Genomic DNA, 22,155 nt, shown 5'->3' with positions numbered 1-22,155 from the left:
TCCTCACTTTTAAAGCTTTACACTCTTCTGCCCCTCCTTACATCTCAGCCCTAATTTCTCGCTATGCACCATCCCGACTCTTGCGTTCTGCTCAAGGATGTCTTCTTTCTACACCCTTTTTATCTAAAGCCCTCTCCCACCTTAAACCTTTTTCACTGACTGCCCCACACCTCTGGAATGCCCTTCCCCTCAGTACCCGACTAGCACCCTCTCTATCCACCTTTAAGACCCACCTTAAGACACACTTGCTTAAAGAAGCATACGAATAGCACTGTGAACATTCTGAACACATGATACATAAAGCTTGGCCCCCTGCAGACGCACTTACCAGAACTCCCTCCTACTGTCTATGTACGTTCTCCCTACCTACCAATTAGATTGTAAGCTCCTCGGGGCAGGGACTCCTCTTCCTTAATGTTATGTTTATGTCTAAAGCACTTATTCCCATGATCTGTTATTTATATTATCTGTTATTTATTCGATTACACATGTATTACTACTGTGAAGCGCTATGTAAATTAATGGCGCAATATAAATAAAGACATACAATACAATACAATACAATTGCCATTCAAGTCAATGGCAGTTAATGCCAAATTGTGGTGCTATGCTTAATGAATCCACACGATTGCATCATTTTAGTGAGGTCTATTAAAAATTAGCTTCATAGACCTGTAATTGAAGAGACAGATTTTTTTTATTTTTTGATTCTCTGGAATGTGCCTTACACACTTCTGCACTTTTAAATTCCTCTAGATAATGACAAAGAGAGTTTCTGTAATATGAGGAGAGCTATTTCTCAGCCTTACATCCTGATACAAAAGCTTGGCACATGCAGGTAAGTACACGTGTTAAATTATAACAAAGGAAGTCACTTAGCATTCTATAAAAACCAAGTGACGTTGTGTCAAAAAAGAAACAAATATCTGCAAAACTAAGGGCTAGATTCAATAAAGGGCACCAATTTGGCAAGCATTGCCAATCACTCAAATTGGGTTTGCTCGAGCTGGTTAATATTACAGCACCTACGAACTACTGTAGATGAAACTTACGTATGAACTTGTACATGCTTTTCATTATACTACTGCACGTATATACTGGATAAATAGAGTATACAACTGGTTATTCATTTTTAGTGTGTGTACATACTGTATTAGTAAAAGGAGCATATACACACCAAGAAGAAGCAATAGTATGACATTTCCTTTTTTACTTACAGTAGCATATACGTATAGAAGCTGGCTTTAAAGTTTTATGATATATATATTTAGCCTCTAAAATGTATATATTTTTATTTATATAGCACCAACAATGTACACAGTACTTTACAAAAGAAACAACACTATACAATACAGTAACAATATTACAAGCAAATACTGATGCAGCGGCCGTTATTCGAACACTTCACGCGTCATGTACATCGCAATCCCGATTTGAAACCGCGGGATGAATTCCAGCCTTCCCGCACTAAGATGCGAGCGCGGCGAGTGCAGAAAAATGAATTTTAGTGTTTTGGCTTTTAAAAACATATATCATCCTAGGGAAGAGATGTAGCTTTATCTAAAGATGTTTCCCAACATCTACTTGAGCAAGACAGCAGCGGATCCAAAGCACAAACTCTCTAAGGGTTCATAAAAAGAAAAAATATACACAGTGCAAATTTGTTACCAATGGATAAGAGAAGTGCTCAAAGAATATTACTGTATGAATTGCCCACTCACGTGCTACAGTATAAGAGAAATTCAGGTGTTTTTCAAATACATGAAGGGTATATGGTGGAGTCTTGAATCTTTCCTTAAGGACATTTATAAATTCATACTCCAATAGAGTATGTGAGAAAAGAGATAGAGAGAACATACTGCAAAACTGTTTAATAAAATTAAAATGTACACTAGAGCAGTGGACAATGCACTCATATGCTTCAGGAATTTAAAAGCATATAGACCACCCAGGGTCTTATAGCGCATCGTCCTTGGTACTCGCTTGGAAATGTAAAAATGTCCTAAAGGAAAGATTCAAGACTCCACCAAATACCCTTCATATATTTGAAAAACGCCTGCATTTCTCTTATACCATGTGAGTGGGCAATTCATAGTACTCTTTGAGCACTTCTCTTCTTCATTGGTAGCAAGTTTGCACTATGCATATTTTTTCTTTTTTATGATTCCTGGGAGAGTTTGTGCCTTTGTTACGCTGCTGTCAAGAATATTTTATAGTTAGAGCGCTTCCTCTTTTGTTGTATATTCATATTTGTTGTTCCATTAGGATAGCAGCCTACTATTTACTAGTTAGAGCGCTTCCTCTTTGTTGTATAAGAATATTTATTGTTCCATCAGGATAGCAGCCTACTATTTACTAGTTAGAGCGCTTCCTCTTTTGTTGTATAATAATATTTTTATGCCTGCCTGTAAAGATCCATACATGATACATAAAGTTGCACAGTCCTTGAACAGCATGACTTGGTGAATAAGGCTAAGGTCCCGCTCCCAGAGTCAGCGCACCCGCACTGCAGACAGGCGGTGCACTGAGATACACAGACCGCGATATGCGGTCTGTAGGGAGCGGGAGCCGGAGCGGGAGGTGGGCGGGAGTGGGAGGCTTGACAGGGAGGGGGGGCGTGGCTTGAGCGGAGGGACCCGCTACTCTCCCCCCCCCCCTCCCTCCACGGACTCGGGCTGGAGCTGGAGCTGCTGAGGGTAACTTTAAACACACACACGCAGGCACTCATACACACACACACACAGGCAGGCAGGCACTCACGCACTAATACACACACACGCGCGCACACACAGGCAGGCACTCACGCACTCATAAACACACACACACAGACAGGCACTCACGCATTCATACACACACACACACACAGACAGAGGCAGGCACTCACGCACTCGGGCACACACATACACACACAGACAGGCACGCACGCACTCAGACACACACACAGACAGGCACTCACCTGCTTTCACTCCACACTCCTCCCCGCTCCCCGAAGCCTCTCCTCCTCCCGAAGCCTCCCCTCCCCATTGGCTCACAGCCACACCACGTGACGCGTCAACGCTAGGAAACACCATTCTCTTGTGTCTCCTAGCGGCTGACGCGCCACAGCGTGTAGTCAGCTGTGCCGCCAGGGGGGACCGGGACCGGCTCGCGAGGACTCCCCTGCTGGTGGGGAACTCGCGACATGGCCGCCCGCGCCAACGAGCGCAGCGGGACCGAGGCCTAAGAGCAGTTCCAAAGAATGGGGAAACAGTTTCAGGCGAGGAGAATCATGCTTGTGCAGCCAACACAATATACTGTAGACAAAGTTCTCAAAATGCAGTTCTCCTCTAGGACAGAGGTACAAAGTACATCTCCACTCACAAGTTCACAATGCAATTCTTCATTTATTGTAACAGCAAAGAACAGAGGAGAAACAACGTTTCAACGTGCATTTCATGACCTGATGAAAGGTCCATATGGGACCTGAAACGTTGTTTCTCCTCTGTTCTTTGCTGTTACAATAAATGAAGATAGGAAAAATAAGGGATGTCCCCATGGGACTGATGCTACAACTTTGTAGGTATAGTGTGGACACGTGGAGAGAGTCAGTAAGAAACCACCGCAGCAACAAGATAAACAATAAGTCCATAAACATATGATTGTAGACCTCTATCACTGATGGGGGGCGTATGGAGCACGGCTGGTAGAGATACCCCGGAGCCCTATCTGGACAGAACCCAGGAATAAATCACAATTCCAGCTACTGCTAGCCTCACCTGCATCTTGTGATCGAGAGGTAAATCCTGCCGGTAAACATCATTCTATGAACTGAAGAACTGCCGGGTGCTGCTGTGAAGAGGCGTTGCTTGTTGCTGTGTGATGCGGTGGTGTGCTCCTGCTCGCAAGTGGTGTAGAAAGGTAAGCAAAGGGTGAACAGACGGCGGTCACTGCTCCACTGAAAAAACTCTCCAACCAGGCGTGTAAAACAAAAAAACTTTAATAAATCAAAACGTACAACCTCATGTCAGTAACACTCTCTCATGTTACTGACATGAGGTTGTACGTTTTGATTTATTAAAGTTTTTTTGTTTTACACGCCTGGTTGGAGAGTTTTTTCAGTGGAGCAGTGACCGCCGTCTGTTCACCCTTTGCTTACCTTTCTACAATAAATGAAGAATTGCATTGTGAACTTGTGAGTAGAGATGTACTTTGTACCTCTGTCCTAGAGGAGAACTGCATTTTGAGAAATGTGATGGTGAATAAAGGGGAACACTAAACTTGCTCATTAGATGCGATTTGGTATTTTTTCACATTCATCAAAGTCAATAGAACATGATAAGATAAGCGCCAGCAGACTAACACAAGGGTGCAATTTTTAGAGCATGCTGGTGACTCTGCCATGAAAAAGTTACCCCCCGCAAAAAAAATCATACTCAATGAAGATAGCAGAGGGACATTGCCAAGCTTTTGAGTCATCCGTCATGTTATAATTTTTTACAGTCATCAAGAGACTTGTTCAGCTCACTCCACCTCTTCACCTACTCCAAAAAATAACTGCTATTAAAGTGGCAATCCAAGATAGCAATTAAAACAATAATAATAATTTTAACATACGATTGAAGCAGGGGCTTTTCACAGCTGAACCCCATTCGTTTCAGCTCCAGGGCCCCTTTTTCTGGTGATGCGTATCTCTGTAGGGGATCATCCCCATAGCCGCTCCGCTAGCAGTATTAATGTAATGGCGGAGAGTCAAAGCTCCCATGTCCTGCGGGCCAACAGGAAGCCGTGATGTCATCAGGTCCGGCTTCCTATTGGCCCGCATGACGCGGTAGCTTTAAGCTTTGCCGAGATACCAACAACCCGTTTGGTGGTCGGTTTCTCAGGAAGCAGGGGGTCCCTGGAGTTGAAATTAATGGGGTTCAGATCCAGGGATCCCCTGTTTCAAACCTATGTAAAAAAAATGCATGAATTGCTCTTTTAAAGCTGGCTGCAGATTACATGTAAAACTAAAATTAATCTAAGTTGCTAGCCCCTCTGGCAGTGAAAGGGCTAAAAAATAAAGCCTAATATCTGTAAAGGGGGGGGGGGGGGGGGGCATTTCCCGGTATGCTCCATTGGCTATAATGGGGACTGCAAAATGTCTTAAACACCTTTTTCTTCAATGTTACAAAAATGCAACTAGCCTACATCAAATATTTACATATCTTCTTTTAACCACTGCAGTAAAACTTGTAAAAAGAAACATAAGTCCAAATGACAGAAATGAACACTGCAATTGAATTCCCTTGTGTGTAGACTAATATAAGTTACTGTTAACCCCTTCTATACTGAAAGGACCTGCAAGGACCCTGTTTTGTGCCATTCAAGGTTTAAAAACGGTCTACTCTTCTTAAGATATTCAACTGTTCAATATTGTGCATGCATCCAGCATCCAATCGGTTAATATTGAACATTGCTACAGCAATTGGTTACAATGCTGTCAGTATGTAACTTTCCAATAAGTGTAAGACATGTAAATATTAAATTATAAACATTTTATAGAAATTGTAAATGTTTTAAGAAATGTTTAAATGTTCCATGTTCATTTTTAGCGATAACTTATTGCATTAGTTCAGTGCTTTATAACCTTTTTTTTTTAGTTAAGGAACCCTATAATTATATTGTAAAATTCTGCAGAACCCCAACCCTCTCTAATATCTTGTCTGAGATCAGATGCATTATACATTCTTCTGTATTTGATACAATTTTCAAATGACCTGAAAATTGCAGAGAACCCTTTAGTGATGCCTGGGGAACCCAATGGTTCCTTGCAACCCCTGTTGGAAAACACTGCATTGGGTGATCCAATATAGAAGTCTCCCCCTGCATCCCTTTAGGGCCAGCTACAGTATGAGGATAACATTCCTGCACAGCCTAACAGCCCCTGTGACCAGGCAGTCAATACAACTCCAACATGAAAGGGTCACAAAATACTTTCTAGTAAAATTCCATTCATAGTGAACAAATGAAATATAACATAAAACATACTAAAAATATTATTAGTAATAAAATCATATAATCTCGAAAACGCTTTAATAATGCAGTAGCAGACCAAATATGTTTTGTTAATAATGCAGTAATAGAACAAATAGCGTTGTGTTAATAATGCAGTAATAGAACAGATAATGTATGCTACAGGTACATGCAGGATTAGAACAGGATATCAATGGGAAATGTCCTTGGCTTCATAAAAACCAGCAGCTACTGTAGTCTGATGCTGTAAATTTCTCTTAACAAAAGGCATGAGGGAATCCCATGGAGTAAGTACTGAATATGTAACGCAATGGCTTTCACATTAACAAACTGCTGAAGAAGCCCTGCACTAATTAAATAGTCCACAGGAAAAATACTGTATATGTTTTATGTAACAGTAAGTAACTCGCTATAGCAGAGCTGCACACAAAACTCCTACAGTATAAGAATAATCTCTTTTATTAACTTAAGTCTTCCCTCATCTTCATTTTAAGCATATTCACCTCTTTACACATTTGTCCCAATTGAGAACATATCCATTCTTAAAGTAAAGAATAACCACACACTTTGCCCCTGGCGACTACAAGGGAATCACCCTCTTAAACCCTTCACTGCCCTGCTGGTACCGAAGGGGTTACAAGTAAAGATCACATAAATCATATACACCCATTGACTTTAATTAAAGTAAAGATTAGCATCTTCTACACATCAATTGCTGCATAAAATATAGACTACAGGGAATTAACTTATTAAAAATAAAGATCACACATTATATGACCCCACAAGCTACGACGGGAATAACCATTTTTATCATTGAGGTCCATAAAAATCAATTGCCCATTTTAGTCTTGAATTGGATAACTAGCATAAAAGTCAGACATCTCACAAATGACAGAGAATCTCTCGTGTGTGTGTGTGTGTGTGTGTGTGTGTGTGTGTGTGTGTGTGTGTGTGTGTGTGTGTGTGTGTGTGTGTGTGTGTGTGTGTGTGTGTGTGTGTGTGTGTGTGTGTGTGTGTGTGTGTGTGTGTGTGTGTGTGTGTGTGTGTGTATTATATATACTATATATATTTTAAAAAAAATACCTCTTAGTAAAAGAAACGTTGGTTAAAGCCGTATTGCTTTGCTGTGCCTCCAATCCAAATATCCTCAATAAAAAAAAGTAGACAAAAGAGACCATGAATTGCCTGGGTGTTCAAATTCAAAGGCTCCTGAAAGGGTCAACTTTACTTAAGGGGAGCCTTGTCTTGAATGGTTTGGAAGAAGTGTTCTGACCCCTTTATATACTGTGTTCTCCAGTGCATGCTGTCAATCAGCCTCATAAGGAAGCACTTTCAAGAAGGAACAAAAAAAAAAAAAACATCATTCCTCTGCCGGAATGACATAATCCTCCTTCCTTAGACCTGACAATATGCTCTCGTCTTGCTGAAGGTGATGCTGAAGCCTGCCCCCTTCTGTGAGTCAAGAGGACATTCCCAGTCTGGTAAGGAGGGGCCAGATGGAGCAGAGAAAAAGTCACTTGCTTCTTGCTTCTTTTGTCTTCTTCACTCCGACAAGCCAAAGCTATAAATGAAGTAACAGGCTAGTGGGAGATTACTTCTCTCAGTTCGTCTATTTTTTTTTAAAGAACAAACACTTTAAAGTTTACAGGGAGTCACCGTTAATTCTGTGACTTATAATGCAGATCATTGCAGAATAAGGATACATTCACCGGTTTCTGACTATGAACGTGACACATAAATCCAAAGAATTTTGCATGGAAGCAGTTCATTTAAATGTTCCTTCCATACTTGTAATCACAGGGAGGGGGTTAATTCCTTTGTTCCCACTGCTAATACACGTGTGCACAATGATTTAACTCCAAAATTCCCAAGTATGTAGCATTGTAGATAGGAGGTTAACTGAGGGAATAACTCACTTGTTCCTTAGGGAGATTGCAACATTGGTTCCCATTGTAGAAAGGTTGAAAAATAACTGGTTCACACGGAAAATTGCAGAGGAAGCGGTTAGCTATAGCTACTGTACTTAGTTTCTAAAGTATGTAAAATTGCCCATAAATTACTACGTTTTTTAACGCAGTTTTACAGAAAAAAGGGTTTATTTTTATGATTTCTACAAGGTATTGCAGAGACAGGATAAATGGTTAGTTGTTATAAATTATTGCAGGGATGGGGTACATGTTGGTTTCCACATAAAGGTGCATAGAAACAGTTGTCACTCTCTGCTTGAATATTGTGCTAAGTGAGGCAACATACCGTACATGCATCAACTTTCACTTGCAGCATCTTCATTTATTATATTAAATAGGACTCACTGATTTCTATAGAGAAAGACAGAGAAAAGGTTAAATGTCACCCGAGATCTTTGATCAGGGTATACCCGAAGGTCAATTTCTCCGATATAGGATGTTATGTTCTGAAGAGCACTCATTTTTTAAACACTCACAAAAATTAAGCCACAGATTTTCAGCAAGGGGCTATCAACAAGAAGATATACAGACAGCTTTTGAACAAGCAAATAATACAGATAGGAGACACCTATTGTGTCACAATAAAAATTCTAAAAGAATTAGAGAAGACATTTTCAGAGTCTTTATTTGTGACCAAATTTAACAAACAAGCGTATCAAATGCACAATATTACACATAGACATTGGCACACATTGAAATTGGACACTGATCTTACATCATTTCTACAAGAGGATCCAAGATTTGTCTTTAAAAAAGCCAAATCCTTAGCATCTTTTTTATCTCCTAGCTTATTAAATTCCAATCCCATCACTAATGGTATTCGTGGTATTCCCAATGGCTTTTACAAATGTGGCCGTTGTGGGTTTTTTCAATATGCTAAACCTATGAAAAATTCAGTAGCATGCTACCTAAATCTAACCACACAATCTCTACTTTCATTAGCTGCCACACTAGTCATGTATATACTGTACTATGGTGTGGTTGTGGTATGAGATATGTGGGCCGAACGATTAGACCATTAAAAATAAGGATTGCTGAACATGCTAGGCTTATCAAAAAGAATGACACATCACACCCGTTGTCTGAGACACTTCTCCAATTGCTCACAAGGGGGCATACATAATTTTCAGTTCACAGGGATGGAACATGTCAAATGACATATTAGAAGAGGTGAAAGATTAGTCACCCTGAACCAACGAGAAATGCATTGGATCTTCACATTGAATACGCTCCATCCTGGAGGTATCAATGTTGAATGGGAGCTCCAACATTTCCTTTGTGATTAAGATATTACATTTAATTGAGGCCAATAATCTGTCTACTAAGAGGGGTCACATGCTATTTCATCTTCATACATAACATTTTTCAGTTCAAGTTAATATTAGAGTCCATCAAGATAGACTGTCTAAATAATTACTTAATTTAGATTATTGCGTACAGGAGGGCCCCGGGTGTACGTCTGGTTCCGTTCCAGGGGCCCGCCGTATAGTGAAAATTGCCAGAAAGCAGATCCGGCGATTTTCTGTTCTGCGCATGAGCAAACCAGCATTTTTGTCCTATTATCTGCACATGCATATCGTCGTTCTGTGCATGCATGCTTGGCGCAACCGCCCATTCTGCGCACGCGCGACATAGGCTCCAACATGGCGGCCCCCTTCTCGGTGCCGCCGTATCGGCGGATCGCCGAAAAGCGGAGCGCCGAGAAGCTGCTGTACAATATATATCACCAAACTTTTATATTATAAATAGATATAGGGGCCTATGCAGAGAAGTGCGAATACATGCCGTTTGGCATGTATTCGCCATAATTTGCTTCCTGAATGCAGAGAGGCTTTTATCAGTGGCGAAAAAAGATGTATTCGGCAGAAAAATTTGAAAAGTACATGCTTCCGCCAAACGGTTGGCGAGAAGTGTATATTTTAGCAAATTCGCCATGTGTATAAAGTCTCCATATGCAGGAAACGTAAATGTCACATATTCGCCATGTGTTGTGTAATTTTATGCGCACAAATTGCCAATACAGTTCGCCAGAAAAAAACGGCAATAACCGTGCCTTCACATGGCGAGAAGTGCTGGCAGTGCGTTTAATAAATAAATAAACTGCCCCAAGCCCAGCAGCTGATCCCGTTGTGAAGCCCGGCACTCCGCAGCAGTACTCACCCCCCTCCCTCCCCCCAAGCCCAGCAGCTGATCCCGTTGTGAAGCCCGGCACTCCGCAGCAGTACTCACCCCCCTCCCTCCCCCCAAGCCCAGCAGCTGATCCCGTTGTGAAGCCCGGCACTCCGCAGCAGTACTCACCCCCCTCCCTCCCCCCAAGCCCAGCAGCTGATCCCGTTGTGAAGCCCGGCACTCCGCAGCAGTACTCACCCCCCTCCCTCCCCCCAAGCCCAGCAGCTGATCCCGTTGTGAAGCCCGGCACTCCGCAGCAGTACTCACCCCCCTCCCTCCCCCCAAGCCCAGCAGCTGATCCCGTTGTGAAGCCCGGCACTCCGCAGCAGTACTCACCCCCCTCCCTCCCCCCAAGCCCAGCAGCTGATCCCGTTGTGAAGCCCGGCACTCCGCAGCAGTACTCACCCCCCTCCCTCCCCCCAAGCCCAGCAGCTGATCCCGTTGTGAAGCCCGGCACTCCGCAGCAGTACTCACCCCCCTCCCTACCCCCAAGCCCAGCAGCTGATCGCTATGGGAAGCCCTGCACTCAGAAGCAGTACTCACCCCCTCCCTCCCCCCAAGCCCAGCAGCTGATCGCTATGGGAAGCCCTGCACTCAGAAGCAGTACGTGTGTATGTGTGTGTGTATGCATGTGTGTGTATGTGTGCATGTGTGTGCATCTGTGTGTGTGTGTGTGTGTGCATGTGTGTATATATATATATATATATGTGTGTGTGTGTGTGTGCAGACGAAGTGACAGCAATCAGCTGTTTACTTCAGAAATTGGGCGCGCAATTCAAGTCAAGTCTCGCGAGACTGACGAGATGAACTTCACAACTCACTGCATGATATTATCGCCGAATGCAAGTACCTCCCTGTGTAATGCCTACATAACCTCTCGCCATTTCTACACATTGAGATGTTCTTGCCACTATGCTGTTTCTGCATTTGGAAATCTCATAACGCCAAAATTTGGCAATTGTGAAACTATGGAGATTTTTTTTTTCCAACGTCTCTGCATAGGCCCCATAGTCACCATTTATTTATCTATCTTTCATATATACATGATTGTCCAACATAAGTTAGATTCATTATTTAACTAATAAATTATATATTCACTATCGATTTATATACATTATATATATCATTACTATAGTTGTCCACTGTCTTCATTGTCTTATAAGTTTGTTATTGCACAGTGCTGGTTTTTATATTTTGTGTTGTTAAGTTGTTACTTTATACAGTGGTGTGAAAAAGAAAGTACACCCTCTTTGAATTCTATGGTTTTACATATCAGGACATAATAACAATAATCTGTTCCTTAGCAGGTCTTAAAATTAGGTAAATACAACCTCAGATGAACAACAACACATGACATATTACACCGTGTCATGATATATTTAACAAAAATAAAGCCAAAATGGAGAAACCAAACTGCAGTAAGTTATACAATATAAGCATATGCTTTGATATTTCAACCCCTTCTGGGCTTATTTCACATAACACTAGTATGCATTTAGCGTAGGGACCTGCTATAGAGACTAACCTTGACATGGTTAGCAGGCTTGGCATTATTTGTTCAAAGGATGTATACCAAAAGTCTCCTTTTTCTTATAGGTATTTACAACATACATACATACATACATACATACATACATTATGTATGTACTGTACTATATATATATATATATATATATATATATATATACACAGTGGTTGACAAATCACCAAAAAATCTACTCGCCACACAAAAAAATCTACTCGCCACCTAGTACCAAACATGTGCTGCTTGGGCCAATATTTACTCGCCCGGGGGTTAAATCCACTCGCCCGGGGCGAGCATATGTATAGGTTTGTCGAACACTGTATATATATATATATATATATATATATAAGTACTGTACTGTACTGTATGTGTTTGGTGGTGAGGAGGGGGGGGTTGATTTATTTAAATGTAGGACGTTTTATTTATTTTATATACAGGGTTGGTACCTTAGCTCTGCAGGGACCTATGAAGACAACATGAGGACCCCTGGACACCAACGGGTACCACCTGCGGACCCACGGGGACACCTACGGGGAAGAACTGGGGGCCCTACAGCTGTGGGGGCCCTGCGAGGTCGCCCTGACCCCCGTGGGAACCACCCGAGGGCCTCAGACACCTGAGGAAGCTTTTTTGAAGCGAAACGCGTAGAGTGAAGACTGAGCAGGCCACGCGAACTCCTGTGGCCGTCCAGCACCTGCGGCACCGAAAACGGGATCGTCCATAACCGGAAGGGACGCGGACGACCTCCGGAAGTGACGCGACGCAGTCAGGGAGCCTAGAGGAATCGGCCCACCTTTAATTTCTATGTGTACATGCCACATTATTGAAATGTTAGTGTGCTACTATTCATTATAATACAACATATATTGAACATACAATGTTGCACTAAGAGTGTGATTTTTCTGGTTTACATTGAGGAAAAATGCGCTGAGTCCACCTGAGCTGACAATCCATTTGGTCATCCACTGCTGTATATTCACTGGGAAAGTGTGAGTCCCCATTTCTGCTTATACCAAAGATGTCTCCCATTTAAGAAACAACTACACTATATATTGTTTATCTTTTCCACATATGGTGATATCTGCGCTCCCCAAATCTGTCTTTGGAGATTTTTAGTGAGAAGCTGGCGAAAAGTGCCTTTTCGCCGCTTACTGCATGAGGCCCTAAATGTGAACTCAAACATTTCCTTTAGTGGACTCATTGGGTGGAAATGTTTTAACATTGTCCTTCTAGTGAGGCCGTAATACCTTGGTATTAAGATATATTCAAGTTTCATTATAATGATATTATTATATATCTATATTTCATATCCATATAAAAATGTATTGTTATCAATATGTAACCCATATTCCCCCCCCCCCCTAGACTCATCTGACATATCTAGGGTGTGTGAGGGCGGATTACATGTACTGGGTGGTGCGTACCTGCATGGAACAGGAGGGCCTGAGTCTCCCGCGATGGTGTGGGGGATAACAGGACCAGGCTTCTGGGGTAGGAGCCTCCATTCTTTTAGTGGTGGTGCAGCGCCTCCATCTTCTATACCTTCCCAGGGATGTAGGATAGGACCCGTATAGAACAGCCGTCCCTGGTCCCAGGGTGAAATGCCCGAATCACACAACAGTCTTTGTGGTTAAAAGGTAAAGTCTCTCTTTATTGTTCCTAGCTGTGCCCGACAATAGCAGCAGCCATCAGCTACAACAACAACAGCAAGCTCCTCAGCCCTCACGACTCTCCCCTCGGTACAGTCCTTTCCTCCTCTCCTTCCCGCCAAGTATGCTCTCCGTCAGGATGGACTGTGCTGGGGCCTCAATACCCCACTGCCCACCTCAGAGGATATACTCTGGGCGGGGGATGGAATCTCCCCATCACCCTTGCCTCGGGGTGAGGGGCATTGGTCCCACCTGAGCTTGGCTCGCTCTCCGCATGTAATGGCCCAGCTCTCTCTCTCTTGCTAGCTCCCAGGACGGAGCTTGGTCTATCACTCCAACTCCTTGGACAGACCCGCTCTAGAGCCGGGTGAGAACAGACAGACTGTCACAGGACTTGGCTGCTAAATAGACTCGGCCCCACCTCTTATGATGTCAGCAAGACCTCCCCTCTGGCCTCTGCAGCAGAGTCCGAGGCCTGCATCTATCACGCAAGGTAGGGCATGAAGGGGGAAAACCCATGATTACTACTGGCGCCTGGTCTTAACAGGACTTACCACAGTAGGAGGAAGATAGGTATAGCCGGTACAGGTTAAAGGGGGCTACAAATACATCAGGTATTTGAATGCCAATCATTAGCCTTAGGAGTCAATTTGGTACTCATGGTGCCACCTACACCAAACACTGTGATTTAACATTATTGTGCTACATCATTTACATGTCATGTTTGTACATTCATTTAGTGGTTTTTATATCTGTTTGACATTAAGTATATATATATCTATACATAAAATATTTTGTTATTATCAGATTTTTCAGTACTCATCATCATTGCTTTCTAAAAATATTTTTATTATTTTTCATTTTAGTTTCCCTAACTTTGGTTCAGATATACAGTATTGATTGTCATTTATTCGTTGATTTTTGTTATGAACATATCATGTACATTTTTATAACAGATTGTACTGTATACAACTGATTCAAGCAGACAGTTGTTAAACATCAACATATTTTTCTGAACCTTCAGCATTGGCAAGTTCATATGGTTTCAGCTATATTGTTGCAGATTGCCAATACATTGGTTGTCTCATACTTTGTATGTGTTTCATGTTTGTATGTCCACTTTAATAGCATAGATCTCAATTGATTCAGTTGATACTTTGTATCCCACTGTGTGGTGGACCACATTTGTTCAGCACTAGAGGTCATTATCCTCTTATATACACTTCACCCTGTGACAGCTGAGACCCGTTCATAGGGATACAATCCCTCAACCCTGTCTTTGTTCAGCACTCATTTGCTTACGTGCTGACCAGTAACCACTATTTAAGAGCTGTTTTAATCAGGTGAAATCACTTTTTGATAAAGTACCATTCGGTATGAAACTCGTCAGAGGATTCACGCTGGCCTGCTATATGATAATTTTGAATAAATAATTTTTACGATTGCTGTACTCACGTCCTCCAATTTCTGCTGTGCCTAGTTAGTCTTCCAATTTTTTCGACACTAACCTTTGGCTGGAGCATGAATTTCGAAAAGGCATTTCAACAAACGGCACTGCAGCTCGCTTCTGAATAGTATTATTACTTTTATTTGCCTCTACAAGTCAGTATACAGCCAGTGCTGCTAGCTGGTGGTGCTTCGTGGCTTGCAGAGAGAGGCAGGAGCTGGATGACTCGTTCATTGCCTGGCCCGCTAGCTATCCCCCTCCTCCCCTTCCCCATCACAATGTAAGAATAAGATTCCGTGACTGCGCACATCTATGGGCTTGATTGACTATTTTTGCACTGAACATCAAGTATCCTTTCTGTGGACCTAAGGATTTATACACAGCATTTACCTATGGACATTATGATGACAAGGTTCTTAATTGACTGAGCTACAGTATGTACAGTAGCACCATACAGTACATGGGACATTGTCCTAATATACAGTTTACTAATCAATGCAGCTCCGAGACTTCCTTTTCATGGAGAAAAAAGCATGAATTTGCAATTTTTTCAGCCGTCAAAAAATAAAAGATCAGCGGGTGAGTGTCAATAAACCACTTAATGGCAGGTTCTGAAACTCGTGCAATTCTAGTAGCCTCAATTCGTTTTTTTTAGGATAAACGCGGCTCTAGAATGGCGAGTTTCTAACCAAATATTCACGTCAGGAAAAGTTGGTGTGAGGCTGGGGAGAACATGCTGAGAAGGCAGCAAGAGAGGACTTAGAAAAACAAAATGCTTTTGTCCTGCATCAAATTGATGTTGGGAGTCTCCCGAGGTGATACCCAATAATATCAGCACTGGAGACTCCCAACATGAATCCCATTCAATAAAATGCATTTATTGGCAACTTCATTACCTTAGCGGCTGACCACTAAGGCAATGAAGGGGTTAACTACCAGTGCCATGTTTATTGTGGGTAGCGGGGGTGGGTGAAGGTGGTATTTGGCCCTTGGTGGGTGGGCCTTGCGGGGAGGAGGTTGCGGGTGTAGTTAACCCCTTCATTACCTTAGCGGTTAATACCACTAAGGTAATGAAGGGGTTAACCCCTCCCGCTACCCACTTGGTAGGTATGAACACCTACCAAGGGACAAATACCAACTTCACCCATCCTTGCTACTCACAATAAACATTCCAAATCACAACAACATTACTACCCACCTCCTCTACCCCCAAGAACCCCCCACAACACATACAGTACAGTAATGGGCAAAATAACTATTATCCAGGTATTATAATAGCTAATTTGCCCATTCAAAATAAAACATTAGCCAGTCAGCATAAATAAAGTAAATAAAACTTTCTACTTACCACTGCCATCATGAAGGGTGGCCTCATCAGCAAACTGCATGTCCATGTCCTCCGTTGCCAGCAAGAATACATAAAAAAATATAATCTAATGGCCTCTAGCCCCTTAATCACCTTAGCGATTATTAACCATTATAGTAATTAAGGGGTTAATCACCATCCCTGCTACCCACCTGGGAGGCCCAACCACACACCTAAGGGCCACTATACCCACCCTCTACCCATTGATTGGCACAGTGGTAGATCATACACATATAATAGGGGCATGATAAGCCACTATATCACTCAGTGGTTAATCTAATACAAATCATTAATGCCAAAAACACCCAATAATAAAAGAAATGCACAAGCACCTAAACACCCTAACAATAAAGGAATTAAAAAGCATAATAGTACACATGAATAAAAATTATCTACCACCAAAACAACAAAATAATAAAAATGGTGTTATTCCAAAACATAAGAATTAAATAAAATAAATACCTGTCCAACAAATTAAATAAATAAAACCACTAGCCAACAAATCAATTAAATAAATAAAACCACTAGCCAACAAATAAATTAAATAAATAAAACCACTAGCCAAATAAACAATGAATTATTTTAAAATGCTAACCAATCCTAAAATGTACTAAAAACAAGCCATCCAAATTCCAAACAAATTAATCCTAACACTAACCAGAAACAGAAAAAATAATAATCAATTCAAAACAAGCATTTGCCAAAAAATGCATTGCCTGTCACTAGATTTATCTGTACCCTGAGCACAGATTAATACATTAGCAGTCAATGGGCAATCAAAAAAAAAAAAAAGACATTTACATGCATTCAATATTTTACTTACCTTTAGAAAATTTCACCCTCCGAATCCCGGCGTATCTGAAAACTCTCGACCCGCAGCGTCATCACCCGCAATCCATCTCCATTCTCCTTGAAGAACAGCATCAGCTAAAAAATCTTCTTTCTTTGATCTTCTGTCACCTTCTTCTACAGTATCTTCATCTGTCATTATTTTATTATTTTCTTTAATCTTCTTTATTTCAATCCAAAACCCCATGTTAAATCCACACCGGATGTCTTCTTGAGATAAATGAGACGGAACAGGCCTTATATAGGGCCTGTGATGTCACATTTTAGGGTCAGATGGTACAGCTCTAATCCAATTGGACGCTGTATCATGTGCTCGACTGTTTTTTTTTTGTTTTTTTTAAAGGACGTGACGTCATCTCCAAGGGAGGTACGTCTCATCCTTAAAACCACATGTCTCATATTGACATTTCACATTAGTTAAAAAGGATGTGACATCACTTTAACGGATGATGTCACATCTTTTAAACTAATGTAACATATCACATGGTACATGAACCAATGGGATAGTCTTCAATCCCATTGGCTGTAATACCATGTGATATGAGACATGTGGTTTTAAGGATGTGACGTCCCACTCTTGGCGATGACGTCACACCCTTAAAAAAAAATGAGGTGGGAGAGACTTCCTGTGACGTCAAGAGGAATGGCTGCCTGAGTGATTAGCTCCAGAGCCCCTTGAAAATAAATTTACAAGATCAAGCATTTTCCAAAGAAACCCCTGCCCCCCCCAAAAAATATATAGAATATAAATAAATCATACAGAAAAGGGCCCCAGTCACTTCTTGATCTCCGGAGCTGCGCTTTCCTGCCACCCAGGATGAATGGTCAGCGTTCTGGGAGGCTCCCTGTGAGCACCGGCCGCCGGTGAAAGACACCATACCCCTGCCCTGCTCTGCCCTGAAGAATTAAAGGACTGCTGGGAGGATATAGAAGGCGGGCGAGGAGACGGAGCTCTGGGAGCCACGCAGGATCCGGATTGACACAGAGACGATGGAGCCCCCCGGCGGAGTGTGGAGAGCGCAGACACACCTTCCGCGGCCGCGAGGTAAGGCGGGGACTGCACCACAATGCAGCGGATCCCGTTCCCTCCCCCAGCACATATACGGGGGGAAGGAAAATACAGGTACCAACCTGCCCCAGAGCGCTCTAGGGAGGGGAGAACGGCGCACGATCACCCCCTGTCTAGTCTCGGTGGTGGGGTTGAGGGGAAGGGAGCTGCCATTTTAAGGAGGCACTCCACGGAGGAACCAGCAACCTATTTGGTCTGTTAAGACAGGCGGGCACCCTGATCAGTAGGAGCCTGTCGCTGATACTTGGACCACAGGGTCCTGTCATCCCCCATCTCCCCAGCGGCACTGAAGGGAAATAAATAAATAAATAATTTCAGACAAAATGTCCGGTGCTGGTCTGAGAGAGAGAGGAGTTTAAGTGAGGAGAGAGAGGCCATGGGAGTGAATTAAACACGCTGGATCAGAGAGGCCCCTGAGTGACTAAGACGCTTCCACACCCCCTCACCCTCCCCCTCAGCAAAAAAAGAAATACAAATGAATAAAGAGAAAAGGATAGAAAGAGAGAGGCCAGCGGAGGACCCTCGAGATCATTACAGATCATCACCGTATTGGCTGCTTAGCTGAGGTGCCACTTGAGTACCCTCCAAAGAATATAAAAAGAATAAAAACTTTCCACCACGGTAAACGCCCCAAAACACCCCCAAACCTACACCAGGCATGGAGGCAATGGCAAACAAAGCCAAACAACTACAAAACCAGGGAGTTACCCGTTTTTTCTCTCCTGCGAAGCGCCTGCCGGAACTAACAATTGAATCCCAAGAGGGGGACGAGGAGCCTACGCGGGTTGAGGCGGAAGCTTCTCAGAGCCTACCCGACTCTGAATTACAGCGCAGGGTCTGGGCAAAGAATTGTTTGAATCCCACTTCCTAAAAATGAGGAAGGGCTTCCAGCATGATTTATCCACGTCCCTGGAGGGACTGAGATCAGATATTTGTGGCCTTACCACACGCACGGAAGAACTGGAGACAAAAATGGGGAGGTTCTCATGAATCAGTCAACGCTGAAGACGAGGTGGTTAGACTAGGCCACGCTGTGAACGAGCTCAGGGAAACTCTGGAGGACCAGAAGAACCGGGAGCGCAGACAGAATATTCTCACTAGAAACATCCCTGAATCTGTTTCGCCTGACGCCCTCCAGGACTACCTCCACAGAACCTTCTTAACACTGGTCCCCGAACTCTCGGACCACGACCTGCAGATGGACCGGGCTCACCGGGGCTTAGGCCCCAGATCAATAGAGAAAATCACTGACGAGATGTACCGTATTTCCTCGATTGTAAGACGCCATCGATTGTAAGACACACCATCGATTTTGCCCTTACAATCGCGGAAAATTACTTTTTCACTTACCATGTTTCAGGAGATGTCCCATGTCAGCAGAGGATGAAGCGGGTGACAGCGGCAGGAGAGGTCCCACGTCTGCAGATGTTTGAAGATGGACAGCGGGGCGGGATTGCGGCGGCAGGACAAGTCCCAAGTCTGCTGGTGAATGAAGATAAGACGGCGGGCGTGCGATGGTGGGAGATGATAATAGCAGGAGCAGAGCGGCATAGAGGAACGGCTTGGGAGGTGCACCGGTCAACTTCCGGTGTTAGTGTGCACCTCCAAGCTGTTCCCCTATGCCGCTCTGCTCCAGCTCAGCTCTCCTGCTATTATGATCTCCTTCCGCCAACGCACGTCCGCCTGCTGTCTTATCTTCATTCACCTGCAGATTTGGGACCTGTCCTGCTGCCGCACTCCCGCCCCCTGTCCATCTTCAACCATCTGCAGACGTGGGACCTCTGCTGAAACATGGTAAGTGAAATGAGGGGGTTAGTACTGTGGACACTTCTTTTTTTAACATTATTTTAATACATCAATTCTAAGACTCACCCCGGTTTCAGACATGTGAAAATCGGAAAAAAGGCAGAGTAAGCCCAGCTGATCAGATGCCAACACTCAATCATCCCCTTCCCTCCCCTCCCCCCCTCTTACCTCTCTCCCACCCCCACCCCCCCCTCTACCACCCTCTTTCCCCCGCATCCCCTCCCTCTCTACCCCTGGATTCCCCACACCTCAAACTCACCTGAGAGGAGCCCTTACACAATGCTCCAGTCTCCCCCTGATGCCTGCTTGCCCCCCTTCGTGCGAGGATTCCCACCAACACCAAAGTCGGAATCACCAAAGTCTGAGGGAGGAACCTATCAACCCACCACACATCCTCTTCCCTGACCCAGAGCCCACCTTTTTTCTTTTCCCAATCCTCCCGCCGTCGCTGAGGAAACTTCCTGCTCGAACATCCAGCAAGAGGGGAGTCGGGCAACTTGGTCCCGAATGGTTGTGTGAGAGACTTTATTCCGATGCTGACTCTCTCCCTGGACACTGGCTCATGCAGCTACCAACGATCCGAATGTGAAACCTGCAGGGTGGAAGGTCGTATAAACCCCCCCCTATGCACCCCCGAAACCCTCAAGTAATCTATCCTTTCTTCCCTCACCTCGATGCCCTAACACCCCCTCCTTCTCCCCCCCATGAACAGACACCTAGACTGAAGCAATCCACTGCCCCCCACAGGCTCCCTCTCCTCCCCCCGCCTTTCCTCCCCTCTTCCTCCTCCCCCCCTTTACCTCCCTTTCCCTCCCCCCTCCTCCACCCCACCTCCTCCCCCTCTCCCTCCCTCCTCCCCCTCTCCTTACCCGCTCGCTGCCACCTCTCCCACTCCCCCCTCCCCACCACCCACAACCCTTCCCCCCTTCACCTCCCCTAGTCCAACGTACAAAGGCCCTCATCGAGCCTTGAAAAGTTTGCACTGTTAATAGAACTTGAAATAGGATCTTCATTCACCCCCCCCCCTCGCCCTCCACCACCCCCAATCTCCTCTCTTAGGCCTCCTCCCCCCCCCCCATCAGGAGTAAGAGATCTCTAAATCCATCCCCGAACGTGTTCTCAAAGAAGTTTATAGGTAAATCAAGCTGGTCGAAATGCATGAAAGTTAATTCTGTTGACCGCAGTTGTTAAAGAATATAATTGTTTGCTATGCTATTCTATGTTATTTGCTATGTTAATCTATGCGCTATGTGATTATATGTAAAATCATTTGAGGGGTCTGGGCCCGAGGATTCCGACCTGTACCATGCTCTTTGACCTAGAAAAATCCCCAGGGGTATTTACACCCCTTACCTTCCTTACCACGGTCTCTGAGGTTGTCTATGTAGATCTCCCAAAGAGCACATTCACTCCTCCCCCCTTGGTGTTTATCTCTCCCCTGGTGTTTTTTCCTCCCCCACCCACACCCTCCCCCTGGTGAACCTCTCTCGGACATCATCCCGCCGTCCCCCTCTCGACTCCCCCACACGCCCACATCAAGCCCCCTCCATGGGAAATTAAAGGGGCGCAGAGCCTTTAACTCCGTAAATATACAATATAGCTAATGTCTTCCATAAATAAGCAAAATGTTTCCACAGTTTGATTGTAGTACTAAAAGAAGAGGGCTCTGGTTCTTCTCTGGAGGTGCCAGTGCAGGGACGTACAGGAAGTTCTCACAGGGCAATAAGCCCTTTTCCTTCGCTATTAGGGTATTGAAGGATGGCATGTCAGGGCTCCTTAAAAGCCCATCTGTTTCTCTCTATCATTTTCTCCTCCCCCCCCACCCTGTCATTCCCCGCTCCATCCTCGCCTCACCCCTTGAGGAGCCTCACCAATCTACTCCCGGGCGACTTCTCCGGGGCTGTACGGTAGTTGGGGCCCTAAGAGCCCAGTAGGGAAAGTGGTTCAAGGAAAGAAGGCCGGCCACCCTGGGAAAGTGGCCCAAAAACTGGCCTATGAAATAGTCAGAACACCATGGCGAGTACATCCCAGATAAAGCTTATCTCAATGAATGTTAAAGGCCTTAATTCGGTGGGCAAACGAAGACTAGCCCTACAAGAACTGAACAAACTCAAAGGGGACATATTCTTCTTACATGAGACCCACTTCAACACAGACACACCCCACTACACTTTTTCCAGATCATACCCGCATGCATTTTATGCCCCAAGCCGCACTAAAAAGAGAGGGGTGGCAGCTCTTTTTCGGAACAACACCCCATTTGCCCTAGATACAAAAATAGCCGACCCAGAGGGGAAATTCTTAATTCTTACGGGTT

At 44.0% G+C, this 22,155-nt stretch overlaps 1 protein-coding gene across 1 annotated transcript in view; it reads right to left on the bottom strand.

Moving 5' to 3' along the window:
* The window catches only part of THBS2 (thrombospondin 2), a 116,033-nt gene extending 108,638 nt beyond the window's left edge, over positions 1–7,395 (bottom strand). The window contains exon 1 of the mRNA XM_075597052.1: positions 7,075–7,395. The gene's annotated coding sequence lies outside the window, so the exon portion shown is untranslated. The remainder of the gene's footprint in view (positions 1–7,074) is intronic.
* Between the last annotated feature and the right edge of the window lie 14,760 nt (positions 7,396–22,155).

Source organism: Ascaphus truei, chromosome 4, assembly GCF_040206685.1.
Source record: "Ascaphus truei isolate aAscTru1 chromosome 4, aAscTru1.hap1, whole genome shotgun sequence".
Taxonomy (NCBI): domain Eukaryota; kingdom Metazoa; phylum Chordata; class Amphibia; order Anura; family Ascaphidae; genus Ascaphus; species Ascaphus truei.
Note: the sequence above shows the minus strand (reverse complement) of the source record. Positions and strands in the feature narration are given on the sequence as shown.